The following is a 21,852-nucleotide window of genomic DNA, read 5'->3' as shown; positions in this document are numbered from 1 at the left end:
CCGACCGCACAGTTTCCACAACCTCTTCCTAGATTTGAGAGTGGCGGTAGCAGCAGTGGTAAGAAAGATTTGTTGAAAGCCAGAGGGAAAGAGTTCAAGAGATCTGGCAGCAGTTCATCCAGCTCCAGTGGCTCGAGACAGAGGGGTTCTAGCCAGAGTTACACAGGTGTGTATTGCACTACTAGCGGTGGAAGACGTCCCACAGAGCAGTGCTATGGAGTGGCTGGTAGATGCAACATTTGCAGACAGCAGGGACATTTCGCCAAAGTTTGTCCACATAGAGGTGCACAACGAGCTCAGAATATGGGATCATCTGGTCCAGTAATTCAAGTGGAGAGACAAGCATCTTCTATACACTCTTTTCAGCCAGTACCTGCACAGTCCCAGTCGAGGCCAGGAGGAAGCCAGACGGTGAGCCAACCTCCGAGACAGTAGGCCCGAGTTTTTGCATTGACTGAGGAACAGGCCTAGGACGCACCTGATGATGTTATAGTAGGTAACTGTTTTCTCTGTGGTGACCCTGCTTATGTATTAATAGATACTGGTGCCTCCCATACATTTATTTCTGAATGATTTGCATTGATACATGCATTGCCTGTCGAGTCATTATCTACTGTTGTCTCTGTTTCTTCTCCTTTGGGAAGTGGTTTGATATCAGAGACTTCGGTTAGAAATTGTATGATACAGTGTGAAGGTAATGAAATTGAGTTAGACTGTATTGTACTTGGATTGTCTGACTTTGACTGTATTATCGGTATCGATATGTTGACCAAGTACAGAGCTAACGTTGATTGTTTTCACAAGATTGTCAGATTCAGACCTGAGACAGCTGATGAGTGGAAATTCTACGGTAAAAGTTCCAGATCTCGGATTCCTTTAATATCTGTATTATCTATGACTCGATTATTACACAAAGGATCAGATGGATTCCTTGTGTATACAGTAGATGTACTGAAATCGAGCCCTACCTTGGCAGAATTGCCAGTGGTCTGTGAATTTGCTGATGTGTTTCCCGATGAGATTCCAGGGTTACCTCCAGCCCGAGAGGTAAATTTTAGCATTGATCTCATACCAGGTACCGTTCCTATATCTCGAGCTCCCTATAGAATGGCACCTATTGAATTGAAAGAATTGAAAACTCAGTTAGAAGATCTGTTAGCCAAGGGATACATCCGACCAAGTGTTTCTCCTTGGGGTGCTCCAGTACTGTTTGTCCGGAAGAAAGACGGTTCCATGTGACTTTGCATTGATTATCGACAACTGAACAAGACGACGGTAAAGAACAAATACCCATTGCCTCGTATCGACGATTTATTTGATCAGTTGCAGGGTTCTTCAGTATATTCAAAGATCGATCTGAGATCTAGATATCACCAGCTGAGGGTCAGAGATTCGGATATACCGAAGACAGCTCTCAGAACCAAGTATGGACATTATGAGTTTATTGTCATGCCGTTTGGTTTGACGAATGCTCCAGCTGTTTTTATGGGTCTAATGAACCGTGTGTTTCAGAAATATCTCGATGATTTCGTGATTATTTTTATCGATGATATTTTGATTTATTCGAAGAATATGATTGATCATATTGAGCATCTGAGAACTATATTGAGAACTTTGAGAACTGATAAGTTATATGCAAAACTGTCGAAATGTGAATTCTGGTTGAGACAGGTTGTATTTCTGGGTCACATCATATCCGGAGATGGTATATCAGTTTATCCCAGTAAGGTTGAGGCAGTGATCAGTTGGCTGAGACCGACATCAGTGCCAGAAATTTGCAGTTTTATGGGTTTGGCAGGGTATTACCGTCGATTTATTAAAGATTTCTCGAGTATTGCTAAACCTATTACGCAGTTGACTCAGAAAAATGCACCATTTGTATGGTCTGAAGACTGTGAGTCCAGTTTTCTTGAGTTGAAGAAAAGACTGATCAGTGCACCGATCTTGACTATTCCATCAGGTACTAATGATTTTATTGTGTATTGTGATGCTTCTCGCAGAGGATTAGGTTGTGTCTTGATGCAGCGGGGACATGTGATTGCTTATGCCTCGAGACAGTTGAAACCACATGAAACTCGTTACCCAATTCATAATCTTGAATTGGCGGCCATTGTATTTGCACTGAAGATATGGCGATACTATCTCTACAGCGAGAAGTTTGAATTCTACTTTGATCACAAGAGCTTGAAATACCTATTTTCACAGTCAGAGTTGAACATGAGACACCGTAGATAGCTCGATTTATTGAAGGATTTCGATTGTGAAATCAAATATTATCCAGGGAAGTCTAATGCAGCAGCGGATGCCTTGAATCGAAATGTATGTGCTCTATCCTTATCGACGATAGGTGTTTCGAATTTAATTGAAGATTGTTGTTTGTCTGGAATAGCATTTGACACAGATAGTAGACCATTGCGACTTGCTACGATTCAAATGGAACCATATTTGATTGTTCGCATTAAAGAAGCACAGAAAAATGATCAGAATGTTCAGAAGTCGATTGAGATGGTCAGATCCGTNATCAGAATGTTCAGAAGTCGATTGAGATGGTCAGATCCGGACATCAATCAGAGTATCAGGTACATGATCATGTTTTGTATGTGAATAACCGTCTTGTCGTGCCAGATATTTCAGAATTGAAACACCAGATATTATCAGAAGCGCACTGTAGTCGGTTCAGTATTCATACTGGTGGCAGAAAGATGTACAACGATTTAAAGATACAGTTTTGGTGGAAACAGATGAAATCAGATATTGCAGAATTTGTATCTAAGTGTTTGAATTGCAAACAGGTGAAGGCCGAGAGAAAGAAACCTGGAGGTTTACTTCAGAGTTTATCTATTCCTGAATGGAAATGGGATCACATTTCCATGGATTTTGTTACGAGGTTACCACGATCATCCCGAGGCTGTGATGCGATTTGGGTCGTGGTCGACAGATTGACCAAATCCGCATGCTTTATTCCGTACAGAATGACATACCGACATGATCAGATGGCAGAGATATATGTCAGAGAGGTGGTTAGATTGCATGGTGTGCCGAAATCTATCATATCAGATCGTGATCCCCGATTCACTTCACATTTCTGGCACAGTTTGCAGCAGGCTTTAGGTACGACATTGCATCTGAGTACGGCATATCATCCTCAGACAGACGGACAGTCAGAGCGGACTATTCAGACATTAGAGGATATGCTAAGAGCTATAGTACTAGATTTTGGTACTAGTTGGCAGGATTTACTAATACTTTGTGAATTGTCGTACAACAACAGCTATCAGACGAGCATTGAAATGGCACCGTTTGAAGCATTATATGACAAGAAGTGCAGATCTTCTTTGTATTGCTATGATATATCTGAAGTACCAGAACTTGGGCCTGATATGATTCGAGAGATGGCTGAGAAAGTAAAACTGATCCAGAAAAGAATGAATACGGCTCAGGATAGACAAGCCAAGTATACGAATGTACGTCGTCGACCGTTAGTGTTTGAACAGGGAGATAGAGTATTCTTGAAGATCTATTCTTTCAGAGGTGTTGTCAGATTTGGTAAACACGGCAACTTGTCTCCTAAATACATCGGTCCGTACGAGATTCGTGAGAAGATTGGCGATCGTGCATATCGACTTGCTCTTCCTCCTTCTTTATCCGGGATACATGATGCTTTTCGTGTGTCGATTCTACGGAAGTATCTGCCAGATACTTCTCATATTCTTCAGCCTGACGAGGCCTAACTCGATGAGACTTTGAGTTATTTTGAGCAGCTTCAGATTATTGATTGGAAGGACAAACAAATCAGAACGAAGACAATTCTGCTGGTGAAAGTTCAATGGAGTCGTCATAGCATTGAAGAAGCTACCTGGGAGACTGAGTCAGATGTGAGACAGAGATTTCCAGAGTTATTTCATTGATGTGAGTCTTTCTGTCCGATTATGCTTGTACCGTTCTTATTCCTGCTTATCTTATGTGTCTTTATTTATTGCATGCGAGTTCGAGGACGAACTCATGTCTAAGAGGGGTAGAATTATAATGCCCGAGATTTTTATCATGTTAATCTGAAATGAGGAACTGATAAATTGGTGTGATTTTAGACGGATCATCTCGAGATATGAATTGGCATGGCATGATTATTGTTGAGTGCGTGACCAAAAGGTCTCGCGCATATGCGCGAAGAGTGGGCGCGCATATGCGCGAGCTGTGTGGTTCCAAGATGTGCCGAGACGAAGGTCTCGCGCATATGCGTGAGGTGTCCAGTAGCCAAAGTGTTTGTCCAGAGAAGTTGGCGCATATGCGCCGAGAGAGGGCGCGCATATGCGCGCAGCAGCTGAAATTGTCAAGTGCCAAGACAGAGCGTCACACGCATATGCGCCGGTGATGGTCGCGCAAATGCGCGAGACGTGTTGAACAAAGAATAAGACACTTGCTCCTTAACATACAAGATATATATATATGAGTTGTACTTCATTCCTTCATTCTTCAGGAGAAAGAACCGAGAGAGAGCTTCAGAAATTCCATCAAGTTTCATGTCATGGTAGAGAATTGATTGTGCAAAATCCGACCACACGATTTTCAATCCGAGTGTAGATTCTTGTTCCTCTCATCATAAGCTTTCAAAGGATGTAAGTTTTATTGTTTTCTAGCATGGTTTGAAATTCAGATGTTGGGGGAATTATAGTTTGGTTGATCATATGTGTTCTTGAGTTTACGGTAAATGTATAATCGAAAACGGATTGAAGAAAGGATACCGTATGTTATTGTTCTCATTTTCCAACTTATATGGCCTGAGTTGTGCAGAATTTTGAGGTTGTGATATGCATATGATTGTTGTTATGAATTGGTGATATTGATCTTATGATGTTTGAGTTACCGGTATCGCAATATTACGCCGTTATGCCGTCGAAATGTACCGAGATTGAATATTAATCCGTATGTGTACTCCTTTGAGTTAGAGGTTGATATGGTACATTGTATATATGTCTTTTCAGATTGGTATTGACAGATTGGATATCGAGATTTCAAGACTTTGACTTGTTCAAACCGAGACTACGACAAGAAAGGTATAAAGCAATGTTGATTCGGGATTGCACAACTCGAATTAGATCCGATTTGAGTTTCCCAAAATCACATACTAGATTGTTTTTAATTTGATACGGTTAGGCCTTGTCTATTGAATTATAGCAATGTACATGAGATATGTAAGCCTTGGTAGAATTGCCAAGTACTAGATGTTCGGTGATATCGATGGGCGTAGGAGAATATCAACTCCTATTGTAGATATTCGATACAGATAGGACCGAAGTCTAGGAATAGGATGTACCGCCACCCCGATTGGGAGAGTAGGTGGGAGATTGTTACGTCTTATTCACACCGAGATCCCTAGACTTAGATATGAGTCGAGTCAAAGTATAAGAGTCGAAGAGTTTTATTCGTATTCACTAATGTGTCATAAATACTGATTTATGTTGTATTATCTTGTGTTTATTTGCATGACATGCATGTATACATGTTTTTGGCGGGGAGGTGTTCTCCCCGGAGTTTTCGGCTGTTGTTGTGTCTGTATGTGTGCATGACAACAGGTGGGGCAGGATCAGGGTCACGACGAGGATGACATAGATTGGATAGCGTGGTGACTTCGGGCGTAGAAGAGGAACTAGTAGTTTTACATTTGATATGTAGTGTGTTATAAACACTAGTTTGTATAAACATGTAATGGAAGAAAACATGTACTTACTGTTGTTGAAATAAATTAAAGATATCACTTGTGTATGATTATACACAAATTTTTTGATGTTAAAAGCAAAATTTTGAACCACATTTTCTAGCAAAGATCCACTTAATCCCAAAGATAATTGAGTTAGAGCCCGGGTCCCCACATTTTTGATCTTGTTAGGACAAGCTTGGTTGAGCTATTTTAAGCATAAAGATCGAGTCCTTGAGCTAGGGTTTTACTCCTCCAGTGACAATACTTCGATGGATGTGGTTATTTGCAGTTCGGCTTCATGTTGAGTTAATCCCCGAGCTTTGAAGCTACTTCCTCGAGTTATGTTAGCTGAAAATCTAAGTTCATATTTAAGTTTATAGTTATAATGAATGTTTTTGAGCTTAGATTAAGCTAAATTTTAAGTTTGTATTTCTTACATTATTTGCTTCGGATCGAAATTTCCGAGTTCTCACAAAACATCCACTACTCGTTTTCTTAAAACGTGCTAGAATTTTTTTCTCCTTAATCTCCATAATTCAAAATATACATATATATACTTTAAAATATCTTGACACCAGTTTTTAAAAATAAACAATAAACTAACATTTGCAAACCAAAGGAAAATAGTTCAAATCGTAAAAATCGTCAAACATTTTATCAAACTTAAAAACATTATTTGAAAAGTATAGCTCATACTATACCCTCTCCCAAAAACCACTCATAAATAAATCGCCGTAAAAATATCTTTAACAACACTTAAAATCATAAATCATAACTAGTGCGGAAAACTAGTATCGGTCCTCGGGTTATGTGCACTTTCAGTCTAGCAAAGTCAACCATCAAGACCTCCAATAACATTATTATCATATTCACCTGCATCAATCACACCTAGTGAGTCTAAAGACTCAACACACCATAATCTTGATAACAAATAATACATATACAGGTCACATACAAGAGTGAAAATACTTGTACTTAAAATATGGCTTTCATGAAGATGCTTAAACTTTAAACATAAACATTTTCGTAATTATTTCATTATGCATAAACTTTAAATAAAATATTTTCATAATGATGCATCAACTTTAGACATAAACATTTCCATAAACTTTTTCATATCATCCTCCACATATTCTTATACATATTATCATCAACATATAAATATTATTTTTCCTTTCGTTCAATTCTGCTCGATCAACTGTGGTTACATGTAGCTCCCCTCTATCAGACCCTTCGAAATTTAGGAAAAAGATCGGCAGCAAATCTTTCCAAAATCACAAGCGCGCCCGGGTGGATGACTCTCACAAAAAATCCTTTTCTCACACCTTGCAGGCGCCCCAGCGGATGTGAATGTGCGCCCGGGCGGATGACTTTCGCATATCACAGCATTTTCTTCGGTTTCTTCACAAATCTCCTGCATTTTCACACACGAGACACATGCGCAACAATAAAACATAATATATGCCAAAATGTCACAAAATGCAAGTAATCTAAACGATAAATGTAAAACAATGGGACATAAATTGACATGAAAAACAAGTAAAATCCACCTATATCAACCCCCCAATACTAACCTTTTGCTCGCCCTCGAGCAAAACAGGTGACAAGACAAAATGGAATGTGACACAAGGTAGCTCGAGAGTGACTTCATAGTCATCAAGTAGCCTCAGCAAAACTCAACATATTCCCTTGTCGATCACTATAAAAGCACAACTCTTCGCACTTCCCTTGGTCTAGACATTGTTTCAAATAAAACATCAACGTGTATGTGTGTGTCGTTAGTCCTAGCATCATAAATGACATAGGGATCCATTTTCAACCATTGTCAGAGAGTTAAATCAGCCTGTTAGTGTAGATCCTACTCTCCTTTATTCCTCTGCACTCAGTAATTACCAGCAGCGCTTTCTCTTTTTTTTTTTTTTACTGAATTGGAATACAGAAATAAAAGGACCAGATTAGAACCCTTCATTTCAGATTCAAAACCATGTGTTTTACTTTTTAAGCTAGGAATAGGATTTCATTCCTTTATTCAGCTCCCCAGCACCTTACATCTCCAACTTTAGCCAGGAATAGGATTTCATCCCTTTATTCGGCTCCTCCACACCTTACATCTCCATCGTTCTCTTTTTTAACTCTTCTGATAGATACCTCGATTCAAGAGAATATAGTCAAGTTCAATTGACACCTTCAAACATCTTTGTTCCCCACTTTAGTTTTAAATTCTCACCATCTTATCATGCATGCTTCTAGTTCTAACATTTGTGCAAAAAGAATTCAACGTTTTAAATAAAAATTCATGTCTTTACAACAGTATGTGCTTAAGGAGTGCAATTACACTACAAACAGGGCATGTCTCATCACCTCTAAAACTTCATGTCTTTACCACAGTATGTGCTTAAGGAGTGGGATTACACTACAAACAGGGCATGTCTCATCACCTCTTAATCATCCTTGGCTAACACGTACTACTTCGAACACTATCGACTGACACACACCCCAATGTAAAACGACTAAAACTAAATGCCAACAAAACACCAAAAATGAATACACGAAACAACACCCATCCACCCCCCAATACTAAAGTCGAGCAGTGTCCTCAATGCAACAGATGATAGAAAAAGAGACAGCTAGTGCATAACAAAATAGATGCAATATGACCTAAGCATGCAACAGAAACAGAAATAAACAAAAGGATCTAAACGAAATGCAAGAAATAAAAAGAAGGGACAGAAGTGACTCCTCTCTCAATGATCATCCTCCTCTTGCGCCTCTGGGGAATGACGCCAGCTTACGGTTTTGGTGCATTGGCATAGTGAAACTGAAACGGTGGCGGGAAAGCTGCCATGGGTGGTGGCAGAAGAGCGGGGTCAATACCACTGTGGCTCAAGGACAAACGCAGCATGGCATCAGTAACAGTCTGATATGTCTAACTCACAGCCTGCCACTGTAACTGATGGTCAGCAAATGCAGCAAATTCGTCCATCCGATCACGAAGAAGCCGACGTCGAGGTCGCGGGGCCGGTGGTGTGGGATGCTGTGGCAGTGGATCGAAAGTCAAGCCGTCCCAAATAGGGCCAAACTATGGAAATTCTTCCGTGGTACTGCCATTTTCTGTAGCCAGCTAGCATCATCAAGGGCCTTGGTCGGTGGCAACCATTCATCATCATCCTGAAAAACGACCCCAGCGCCCGCTCATAGCTCGGTGATAATGTAGGGAAAGAATAATGCCACATTCGGATTATGAATGCTCAACTGGATCTGTGAATGAATAATCCTACCCACATTGATTGGCAACTGGGTCATCAATGCATAGAGCAACACTCCCCGCTACCTCTGTACTTCGCTAGTGTGCCCGACTGACATCAATCGTGTGGCCAGAAATGCATACCACATTGATCCAGGTGTCTTCCACGGAGACTCCGGATAGCAGATTTTGTGCATCATCAGGTCTAAGTCGGGTTCTGCTGCCCAAGCCACATATACTGACTCATCCACAGCCAGTGTCTCAAGCACCCTATTAATCTCTACCGAACTAAAATCTACCAGCTTCCCTCTCACAAATGCTTTACTATCGCTCCTCGCAGCCGCATTAGCATAAAATTCTCTTACTACCGGTGCCACCGTGGCTTGCGGTTGGGCACAAAATTTTGACCATCCTCGATTAGTAATCTGATTAATAATATGAATATTGACCACAAGTTGGAACCCACTCTTTCTAATCGGAGCTCGATGTATTTTTGCGTGTTCACAGCGTTCTTTAGCAGCATTATTCATAAACAACTGGGAATTACGAGAAGATGACGAAGAAGCATCGTAACTTACCCTAGCTTTATTGGGTGCCATCGTGGATTATTTGGCAAGAACAAGACGCTTTCGGAACTCAGTGGTGGCCGGAGAGTTGCAGCGGTGGCCGGGGAAATTGTAGCGGTGGCTGGAGAATTAACGTGGTGGCCGGAAAATTGATGCCCTTGGTGCTTGGAAAAGGTGGTGACACTTAAATGTACCTGAAATTGGCACAAAACAAGTTATTTGAGCGAGATTGAGAGAGGAGGAGGTGAAAATCAAAGGGGGGCGGCTAGGTTTCGAATGGGGGAAGAGGAAAAAAGTCTACAGATTTTAACAAATTCGTGACCCGCCCGGGCGGATATAAGTTTCCGCTCGGGCGGATATGTTGCGGCTTTTTAAAAAAAATTTCAAACAAAGGGCGCGCCCGGGCGGACATAAGTTTCTGCCCGAGCGGACCTCGTTCGCTGCCCCCCAAAATAATTTTTTTATATATAAAAAAAATAGAATACATGAATAATGAAAATAGTAAAATCGAAATAAGTAGGGAGAAGAGGTAGTTCTCAATTTATAGTCGAGAGCTGGACTGTCGATCAGTTTCATTTCGGATTGTCTTGGAACCGGGAGATTCCAAGTTGTGGCTCAACTGTGCCACCCATGTAGTGCTTCATTCGCTGGGCATTGAACATAAATGTCCCATCCTTTCCATTTTGAAATTCTACAGCTCCCGATGGGTAAATTTTAGAAATCACTAATGGACCAGACCATCGTGACTTCAATTTTCCGGGAAACAGTCGCAACTGAGAGTTGTAGAGTAGGACATTTTCACATTCTTTGAATTCCCTTTCGATGATTCGCCTGTCATGAGCCCTATTTTTCTTTTCTTAGTATGATAGTGCGAGATCATATGCCAGATTCCGGAATTCTTTCAACTGATCCAATTGAAGCAGACTTCGTTCACCTGCATCAGTAAAGTTAAAGTTTAGTGCTTTTGTTGCCAAATATTCCCGATGCTCTAACTCTACAGGTAGATGACATGCTTTACCAAACAATAACCTATATGGTGTAGTGCCTACAGGTGTTTTGAAAGCAGTCATATATGCACAAAGAGCATTATCTAACCTCACTGACCAGTCTTTCTGACTGACACCTACTACTTTTTCCAAAATCCGCTTGATCTCTCGGTTCGACACTTCCATTTGACCACTCTTCTGGGGGTAAATAGGGGGTAGAGATCTTATGTGTGACACCATATTTGCTCAAAAGTTTTTTAAATAGTTTGTTGCAAATATGGGTGCCACCATCACTAATGATTGCTCGTGGAGTCCCAAACCTGTTAAAAATATTTTTCTTTAGAAATTTCAAGACCACTTGAGCATCATTAGTGGCATATGCTTTTGCCTCTACCCACTTAGACATATAGTCAACCGCTACCAAAATATACTTTTTCGTGAATGAACTGGGAAACGGTCTCATGAAGTCTATCCCAGACACATCAAAAACCTCACACTCAATGATATAATGTAATGGCATTTCATGACGGTTAGAGATGTTACCTGTCCGTTGGAATTTATCACAAGCTAGCACATAAGAACGAGCATCTTTAAAGAGGGTTGGCCAATAAAAACCACATTCAAGTACCTTAGATGCTGTCTTTGTTGGTCCAAAATGACCACCTACCTCACGGTCATGGCAATGGTTGAGAATTTGACCAAACTCTTCCTCTGCAGCACATCTTCTTATCATGGAATCTGCACAAATCTTAAACAAAAATGGTTCCTCCCAAAAGTAATGCTTCACATCAGAAAAGAATTTCTTTCGTTGTTGAAACGATAGGTTAGGTGGTGGTGTGCCTGTGACAAGAAAGTTAGCAAAGTTTACATACCAAAGACAGTGTTTTACCTCAAATAGCTGCTCGTCAGGAAACCAATCATTAATGGCATGATCTACACAGTCATTATTAATCAGCTCTAATCTAGACAAGTGATCCGCTACCACATACTCAACACCCTTCTTATCCTTTATTTCTAAATCAAAATCTTGCTACAATAAAATCCACCGAAGTAGGCGTGGCTTTGCATCTTTCTTAGCAAGTAAATATTTAAGTGCAGAGTGGTCTGTGTAAACAATGACTTTGGACAAAACAAGATATGAATGAAATTTTTCAAGCGCAAATACTATTGCAAGTAATTCCATTTCAGTCGTTGCATAATTCAATTGAGCCTCATCTATGGTCTTACTTGTGTAGTAAATTGTATGAAATACCTTGTTTTACCGCTGGCCAAGCATAGCAACCACTGCAGTATCCATGGCATCGCACATGACTTCGAAGGGTAGATCCCAATCCGGTGCCACCAAGACAGGAGCCGTCACCAAGCGCTCCTTTAAATCCTCATATGCCTGCAGACAATCATAATTAAAATCAAAAGGCACATCTTTCATAAGTAAAGTGATATAAGTTCTCGCCTGGGCGGATGAATCTCGCAAAAAATCATTTTCTCACACCTTGCAGGCGCCCGGGCGGATGACTTTCGCATATCACAGCATTTTCTTCGGTTTATTCACAAATCTCCTGCATTTTCACACACGAGACACATGATCAACAATAAAACATAATATATGCCAAAATGTCACAAAATGCAAGTAATCTAAACGATAAATGCAACACAATGGGACATAACTTGACATGAAAAACAAGTAAAATCCACCTATATCAACAGTACTGGGCGGCGGGGACATCAGCGACACTCTCACCCGTCAACTGAGCCTTGGCCTATCATATCATCATATGGAAATACGATCGTCGTACTCTCTCTGGGGCCTTCTCCCACGAATGGGTTCCCTCTGGGCCTTCTCCCGTAAATGGGCTCCCTCTGGGGCCTTTTCCCTCACGATATCCCGATTCATATCATCGTATTCGTATCAATGGAAATACGATCGTTGGGCTTCCACTAGGACCTTCACCCTCACGATATCTCCAACATATCATCGTATTAGTCACAATTCCTTCATTTCCTTCAATATTTCGTATATGCATCACTTTATAAAAATTAAACATGCATATAACGTTTTTCCTTTTAAACCAAGCTTGCAACATATCTTTTAACGTTATCGTTTATTCATAAAATCCACCATTTAAAATAATAAATCATAACATATTAAATCATAAAATCCATAAATATTTAAAACCAACATTTTAGCATATTAAATCATATACATTTAAAATAACAATTTGACATATTAAAAATACATAAGCATTTAAAATAATCATATTAACCTCATGAAACTCATAAACATAAAAATAAATATTTTAACATCATAAAATCCCATAAACATTTAAAATAATCATAGTAGCGTATAACATTTTTATTATTTATTTTACCCTTGTGAGCCATGAACCACACCCGTGGACCCATGGTTCAAATTTTAATCTTTAAAATCTTGTTTTTGACACATGTAAGGACATACTGAGTCATCTCCTAAAATACTCGAGCCACGCCCGAGCCACCTCAAGCCAAACCCGAGCCAACCCATCTAGGAACCCTATTGACCAATCCCAAGCCCCTGACCAGCCCCTTAGACCCACAAAAAACCCACTACCCTTGACCCCTTTTCTGCGTGTGTGAGGTTTAGTTGCCTTAGGACTCGTAGTTGCCTTAGGACTCATCAAACCATCTAACCACTGACCCCTTGTGACCCTAACAATCCCCGGACCAAGCCCAGACCCTACCATGCCAAGACCAGTCCAAGCCCCTGGACACGAGCAGCGAACCCCCTGAACACAGTAGTAGCCTGCACGTAACTTGCTGCCAAGAGCTTCCTTCACGTTTTCTATGTTTGGCTCGAGCCACATCGAACCACCCTGCACCAACTCATGACCCACCCATCTAGAGACCCTCCTGGACCCATGGAACCAACAGCCTTGAGCCCTAACTCAGAACCGAAGGCAATACACCAACACTTGAAGTGGCCGAGAACTTCCACATGAACATGGGCCCTACGTATCTGTTGCTCGGACCTAGCCAACAACACCAGACCATGAACCAGCCCCCTGTGCACCTTCCTAAGACCCTAAGGACCTAGCCCAGCCCAGCCCAGCCCAGAGCCCCCTGGCAGAGCCTCTCTCCCTGGCATGGCTAGGACTCCTCCCCTGACCCAAGCACGTCCCTAGCCCAGCCTTGGTTGTAACCGAGCCAAGCCATGGGCCTTAAACCCTTGCACCAGATCCCTTTGATCACCTAACATCAACCTTCTTTTCCAGCTTGTGTTCTTACTTTTGTGCAGCATACTCATGTTTTCTAAGGCCCTTAGAAACATGTAAAAACATGCTTGATCATATCCTAATTCATGGCAGCCCCTTAACGCATATTAAACATGATTTTTGAATCAAATTCAAGCCTTAAAATTAACATATGACGCAAAAAAGAAATTTTTTCTTGATGCACTTGTTTTTCATTCAAAAACTCAATTAAATAAAATACTATGGTGTGATAGATGTTTGAAGGAAAGAATATGGCATGCCTTTGCGTAATGTACGCACGAATATACATTGACGATTGCGAAGAACGACGACGAACGACCTTGGTTTGATTTTCTTTGCAACTTTCAAATTTTCCTTGAAGAATATGTTGTTTGTGCCGTGTAAATTTGCTTGGGGAGAGTTTGTAAATTGTTTGGGAGGTGGACGTGGGTTATGGTTTGTTCTGGGGTAGTGTTTAGGCTTAAATAATAAATAAAAACACTAATAAAAGTTTAGGCCCATTAGGAAAGTTAATTAGGCCCATTAGTAGTGCTTGATTAAAATATAAAAAACTATTTTGTTCAATAAAGTTTGTGAATTTATTAGCCGAGTTGCCAAAATATTTGTATTTTTGTTGAAAAACCAACACCGATAAAAATTACGTCCTGGCATATAAAATCATCTCAAAACTCCTTATTTTCAAAAATAAAAAAAGCATCAACCATATTTTGAATAATTAAAAACATTTTTCATTTTTCAGTCATCGGTCTCCGTTCCTCGATCGCAACTCGAATAACCTTTAAAAATAATTTTAATGCAACCATGTAGAAAAATATATTTTATACATGTCAAAATGCACAACGTATTTAATTTATGGAATTAAAACAATTAATGAAATACACAAGGATTTTAATAATTGTATGCATGTGGTTCGCGTGGACCTTCAAATTTTTGGGGAGTTATAATCTTCCCCCTTAAATTGAATTTCATCCCCAAAATTCGCTTATCCTTGATAATCAAAAGTTTATACTTAGTTCTAGTATCCCAAAAATCCACGCTTCCGCTGCGCTACTCTGATAAAAGTTAAGTTCTAGAATGTCCTTATGTCTCATTGATCCCAATTAAAATTTCTTTCTAAATCCTTATTTGCGAATCGCAACTTAAAACGACCTATGATGACTTAGTGTTATGTAATTATAACCTCGAATTTCAACTTTTCTTACAATTCACAACATTAAAAGTTGGGTGACCATACTTATCGCATATTATTTTCCTTATTTTATACCCAAAATGTTCATCAACTTATCATATTTCAACATTAAAATCTCAAACGCATCCGCTAACGCTTAGATTTTCAAGCCTAATATCGATTCATCCTTAAAAACCCTTGATTAACATTCCTTATAACGTTATAACCAAGATATCCCAAGGTTCCAAATATTCTTAAAAGTCTAAATCATCTAAAATTCTTATCATTTAACCCATTCAATTCTCACTTATTGCTAAACTAGTCCCCAAATTCTTTAACAATTGCAAAATTAATTCTTAATTTCCTCAAAAATTATCCAATTGGTCCTTAATTTCGAAAATTCCTACAATTAACCCATAATTTTATAGTCCAGAATGGTTCGAGGGTGTCCAGAGGGGTTGGTCATGGTTTGGTCCAGAATGGTTCGAGGGTGGCTCGAGGAAATCAGGACATGGCTTGGAGTTGAAACTTATGGGTCAAGTTAGGGTTTTTCCTTATTAAATAAATCCAAACACAGCTCACGGGGGTCGAGTCGTGGTTCACGAGGGCTAAAATAATATAAAAAGTCTAAGTTTTGAATTTATGAATTTTATATTAAAGTTTGAAATTTTTTGGGATTAAAACGCATTAAAAATCAATAATAACGAATTAATTAAAAAGCCTAGTATTTAAGCTAAATTAAATTATGGAAATTTTAATTTAGGCTTAAATAATTATTTGGGCCTTGTTATAGCCAATGATATTATGAAAAAGTCAAAAACGTGAAATTTTACGTCTAGGGTTAAAATTTACACCTAAAATTAGTAAACGTCATGGCACTGTCCTGAATGTTGTTTTATATGCTAATATGATTATTTTAAATGTTTATGAATTTTTATATGTTAAATTATGATTTTTAAATGTTCATGGATTTTTATTGTTTAATTATGGACATTTAAAAGACATGTTGCATGCTTGGTTTAAAAAGAAAAAACGATATTATATGCATGTTTTTATGAAGTGATGAAAATACGAAATGTTGAAAGATGTGAAGGGATTGTGACTAATACGATGATATGTTGGAGATATCGTGAGGGTTATGGTCCCAGTAGGAGCCCGACGATCGTATTTACTTGGATACGAATTCGATGATATGTTAATACGTAAGGCCAAGGCCCAGTTGACAGGTGAGAGTATCGCTGGTGTCCCCGTCGCACAGTACTGTGGTTACATGTAGATGGATCCATCGCCCAACACGTAGACGAACACGAAAGTCACAATCAACGATCTGAATTCAATAAAACACGAATATGAATATTAATATGTATATGTTGATGATGATATGTATATGTTTATGGTAATATGAAAATGTTTATGATTTTACATGTTTATGAAAATGTTATTTTAAGTACAAGTATTTTCACTGTTGCATGTGATCTGTATTACGTATTATTTGTTATCAAGAAGATGATGTGTTGAGTTTTTAAACTCACTATGTGTGATTGATGCAGGTGAGTATGATAATAATGTTGAGGGAGGCTTGTATGCCTGATTTGACTGGACTGGAGGTGTACATAACCCGAAGACCAGCGCTTCTATTTTCTGCACTTATGATTTAAATTTATGATTTACGTTAAATATTTTTAAGACTATTTATTTATGTTTTTTGAGTGGTTTTTGAGAGGATGATACTTTTAGCACTATTTGAAAATATTATTTTTAGGTTTGGTAAAATGTTAGACGAATTGACGATTTGACTAGTTCCTTTGATATTAGTTGGTTGTTTTATTTTAGAAATGGTGCAAAAATATTTTACATATATGTATATGTTTCGGCCGATTCCATGGTATAGGTTTTTTTATAAAAAAAATAAAATTTCTAGTACTTTTTAATCAAAACGAATAGCAGACGTTTCACAAATAAATTCTTATTTCATATTTTATCACTTATAAAAATTCTAAAGCATATAAATCATATATCTTCATAATGCTATTAAACATGTGACGTAAACATATGATTCATATAATTATGCAGGTAACATCATAAAACCATATAAAGCATGTAAACTTACATATTGAGGCTTGAGGACTGATCTTTCCGACGCTGATGGTGGCACAACCTTTTACGGAACAATTGCTTTGATACCAACTGAAAGGTCCACTACTCGTTTTCTTAAAATGTGCTAGAATTTTTTTTCTCCTTAATCTCCATAATTCAAAATATACATATATATACTTTAAATACCTTGACACCATTTTTTTAAAAAAAACAATCAACTAACATTTGCAAACCAAAGAAAAATAGTTCAAATCGTAAAAATCGTCAAACATTTTACCAAACCTAAAAATATTATTTGAAAAGTATAGCCCATACTATACCCTCTCCCAAAAACCACTCATAAATAAATCATCGTAAAAATATCTTTAACATCACTTAAAATCATAAATCATAACTAGTGCGGAAAACTAGCGTCGGTCCTCGGGTTATATGCACCTTAAGTCCAGCAAAGTCAACCATCAAGACCTCCAATAACATTATTATCATAATCACCTATATCAATCACACCTAGTGAGTCTAAAGACTCAACACACCATAATCTTGATAACAAGTAATACAGATATAGGTCACATACAACAGTGAAAATACTTGTACTTAAAATATCGTTTTCATGAAGATGCATAAACTTTAAACATAACCATTTTTGTAATCATTTCATGATGCATAAACTTTAAATAAAATATTTTCATAATGATGCATCAACTTTAGACATAAACATTTCCATAAACTTTTTCATATCATCCTCCACATATTCATATACATTTTATCATCAACATACACGTATTTTTTTCCTTTCGTTGAATTCAGATAGTTAATTATGACTTTTGTGCTCGTCTACGTATTGGGCAATGAATCAATCTACATGTAACCACAGTACTGGGCGGCGGGGACATCAGCGACACTCTCACCTGTCAAATGAGCCTTGGCCTATCATATCATCATATGGAAATACGATCGTCAAGCTCCCTCTGAGGCCTTCTCCTATAGACGGGCTCCCTCTAAAGACTTCTCCCACAAATGAGCCCCCTCTGGGGCCTTCTCCAGTAAATGGGCTCCCTCTGTGCACCTTCCTAGGACCCTAAGGACCTAGCCTAGCCCAGCCCAGAGCCCCCTGGCCAAGCCTCTCTCCCTGCACAAGCTGCTGCACCTATGCGCTACTCCTTGAAGCTCTCGGGTGGAGTCCTAGCTTTCTAGGACTCCCCAGCCCCTGGTCTCGAGTCCTAGCGTGGCTAGGACTCCTCCCCTGACCCAAGCACGTCCCTATCCCAGCCCTGGTTGCAACCGAGCCAATCTGTGGGCCTTAAACCCTAGCACCTGATCCCTTTGACCACCTAACATCAACCTTCTGTTCCAGCTTGTGTTCTTCCTTTTGTGCAGCATACTCATGTGTTCTAGGACCCTTAGAAATGTGTAAAAACATGCTTGATCATATCTTAATTCATGGCAGCCCCTTAATGCATATTAAACATGATTTTTGCATCAAATTCAAGCCTTAAAATTAACATATGACACAAAAACGAAATTATTTCATGATGGACTTGTTTTTCATGCAAAAACTCAATTAAATAAAATACTATGGTGTGATAGATGTTTGAAGAGAAGAATATGGCGTGCATTTACGTAATTTGGTCTAAGGGTGACAAAATGCAACACGACTCGTCAACCCGACACGACCCAACACGAAAAAAATCAGGTTCGGGTTGGGGTTTTTTGGGTTCGGGTTGGGTCGGTTCGAGTTAGTTTCAGGTTATACGGGTTTCGGATTGGGTCGCGGGTTGACCTGAATTTTTTTTTGAAAATATTACCTATATTTTTATATATTGTATGTTTTAAAAAAAATTTATTGTATATTTATATGATAAATTTTCATCATTTAATATTTATTTTGTATATATTTTTATTTTTTTAACTATTGTTTATTTGATTTAGTAAATATACTTTTAATTTTTTACAATAAAACTTTCAAATTTAAATCGGGAATTTTGTTATTATGTGTTTAAATTAAAATATTATTATTATTTTTTATTTTTTCGAATTTTTTTTATTAATAAAAAATAAAAATAAATAAATAAAATCCGGGCTAGGCGGGTTAGATAGGTTGAGTCGGGTTAGAAGGTTTCGTGTTCGGGTTGGGGGTTTTCGTGTTGCTTCGGGTTCAGTTTGAAAAAAAAAATTGCATGTTGACCTGAAACCCAACCCACCTGACTCGATTGACGCCCCTATAATTTACACACGAATATACGTTGACGATTGCGAATAACGACGACGAACGACCTTGGTTTGATTTTCTTTGCAACTTTCTAATGTTCCTTGAAGAATATGTTGTGTGTGCCGTGTAAATTTGCTTGGGGAGAGTTTGTAAATTGTTGGGGAGGTGGGCGTGGGTTATGGTTTGTTATGGGGTAGTGTTTAGGCTTAAATAATAATTAAAAATACTAATAAAAGTTTAGGCCCATTAGGAAAGTTAATTAGGCCCATTAGTGCTTAATTAAAATATTAAAAATTATTTTGTTGAATAAAGTTTGTGAATTTATTAGCCAGGTTGCCGAAATGTTCGTATTTTTATTGAAAAACTCACACCGATAAAAATTACGTCCCGACGTATAAAATCACCTCAAAACTCCTTATTTTCAAAAATAAGAAAAATAATCAACCATATTTTAAATAATTAAAAACAATTAACCAATAAAACATTTTTCATTTTTCAGCCTTCGGTCTTCGTTCCTCGATCGCAACTCGAATAACCTTTAAAAATCAATTTTAATGCAACCATGTAGAAAAATATATTTTAAACATGTCAAAATGCACAACGTATTTAATTTATACAATTAAAAAAATTAATTGAAATACACAAGGAATTTAATAATTGCCTGCATGTGGTTCACGTGGACCTTCAAATTTTCGGGGCGTTACACGAGGTTGTAGAAGGGGTGACGTAGGAGCAGTTGAAGTCTCCGAACATCCATAAACATATCTTGTGTTATTTCTGTTTAATTGTTTTTTTTTGTTCTGAACTGATTTGATCAGTTCAACTGATATCAGTTCAGTTCTGTCCATAACTGAACTGATATAAGCCAGAACTGATCCCATGTAATTTTCAGTTATACAGTTGCACATGATATAAAACTGATCAGTTTTCTTAACGAATGATTACTTCGAGTATTTTCCGTTTGGTTTAAAACTAAACTCGATTTAATTCCTCGATGTTAACATTCTTATTACATGAGCTATTGCAGCTCATTGAAGTATTGTGTTCGAAGCACCTCGAAGGTGCCCAGCACACGATCCATCAATTTCTAAGGCACCCTATCGTCTAGCACTTGCCGAAATGAAAGAGCTAAAGGATCGAATTCAAGAATTGTTGGAAAATTGTTTTATTCGTCCTAGTTGTTCTCTGTGGAGCGCAACGGTATTATTTGTGAAGAAAAAAGATGGTAGTATGCGACTCTGTATTGATTATTGAGAGCTGAATAGATTCACTATCAAGAATAAGTATCGCTTGCCTAGAATCAAAGACTTATTTGATCAATTGCTAGAAGCATCGATTTTCTCGAAGATAGATCTTCGTTTGGGATACCATCAGTTTAAAGTGAAAGAGTCTGATGTTTATGAGGCGGCTTTATGACTCGATATGTGCAATATGAGTTTATGGCCATGCCATTTGGGTTGACCAATGCGCTAGCAATCTTCATGGATCTTATGAATCGCGTATTTCAGCCGTTTGATATCATGAATTGCGTATTTTAGCCATTGGATCTCATGTATTGCGTATTTCAGCCGTATCTGGATCAATTCATCAGTCTTTATTGATGACATTCTAATTTACTCAAAGAGCCGAGAGGAGTCAGTACTTGAGAACGACTTTACAAATATTGCAAGATAGAAAGTTATACGCTAAGTTCAGCAAGTGCGAGTTTTGGCTCGAGAGAGTGGCATTCTTAGGCCACATCATTTCTAGAGATGGAGTTGAGGTTGATCCGAGCAAAGTCGAGGCAGTTAAAGAATGGCCAGTACCGAAGAGCGTAACCGAGATCCGTAGTTTCTTGGGTCCAGCTGGCTACTACCGAAAGTTCATTCAAGGATTCTCATCTATTGCGGTACCCTTGACCGCTTTGACGAAGAAGAATGTAAAATTTATTTGGGGATCCGAATTCCAAGAGGGTTTTGAGAAGCTGAAGCAAGCCTTGACTTCATCGCCAGATTCGTCGATGCCATCGGGGCAAGGAGCTATTTTCTTTATACGGATGCTTCGAAACTTGGTTTAGGCACAGTTTTGATGTAAAATGACCGATTTATAGCTTACGCGTCTGGAAAATTGAAGGTTCGTGAGAAGAATTACCCAACACATGACCTCGAGTTTGCAGCGGTAGTATTTGCATTGAAGATTTGGAGACATTACTTATATGGGGAGAAGTGCAAGATTTTCACCTACCATAAAAGCTTGAAGTACTTCTTCACCCAAAAAAATTTGAACATGAGGCAACGAAGATGGTTAGAATTGGTAAAATACGACGACTTCGATATTAGCTACCATCCGGACAAAGCTAACGTAGTTGCGGATGCATTGAGCAGAAAGACAACAGTTATTACTTAATTATCACTTCAGAGACCATTGTAGTTCGAGATTCACCGATTCGAGCTCGCTGTTTATGCTAGGGGCGAGGACCCCAATCTTGCTACTATGACAGTTCAGTCGATTCTGAGGATAGAATTCGAGAAGGTCAGTCTTCTGATGAGCAACTACAAAAATGGAGACTGAGAGATGAAGGTAAGGGTCGGAAGTTGTATTCTGAAGAGGATGACATAGTTTGATATCAAGATCGACTATGGGTTCCTAGTGGAGAT

The sequence above is a fragment of the Primulina huaijiensis genome, chromosome 18, assembly GCF_012295235.1.
Source record: "Primulina huaijiensis isolate GDHJ02 chromosome 18, ASM1229523v2, whole genome shotgun sequence".
Lineage (NCBI taxonomy): Eukaryota > Viridiplantae > Streptophyta > Magnoliopsida > Lamiales > Gesneriaceae > Primulina > Primulina huaijiensis.
This window is presented reverse-complemented; position numbering follows the sequence as displayed.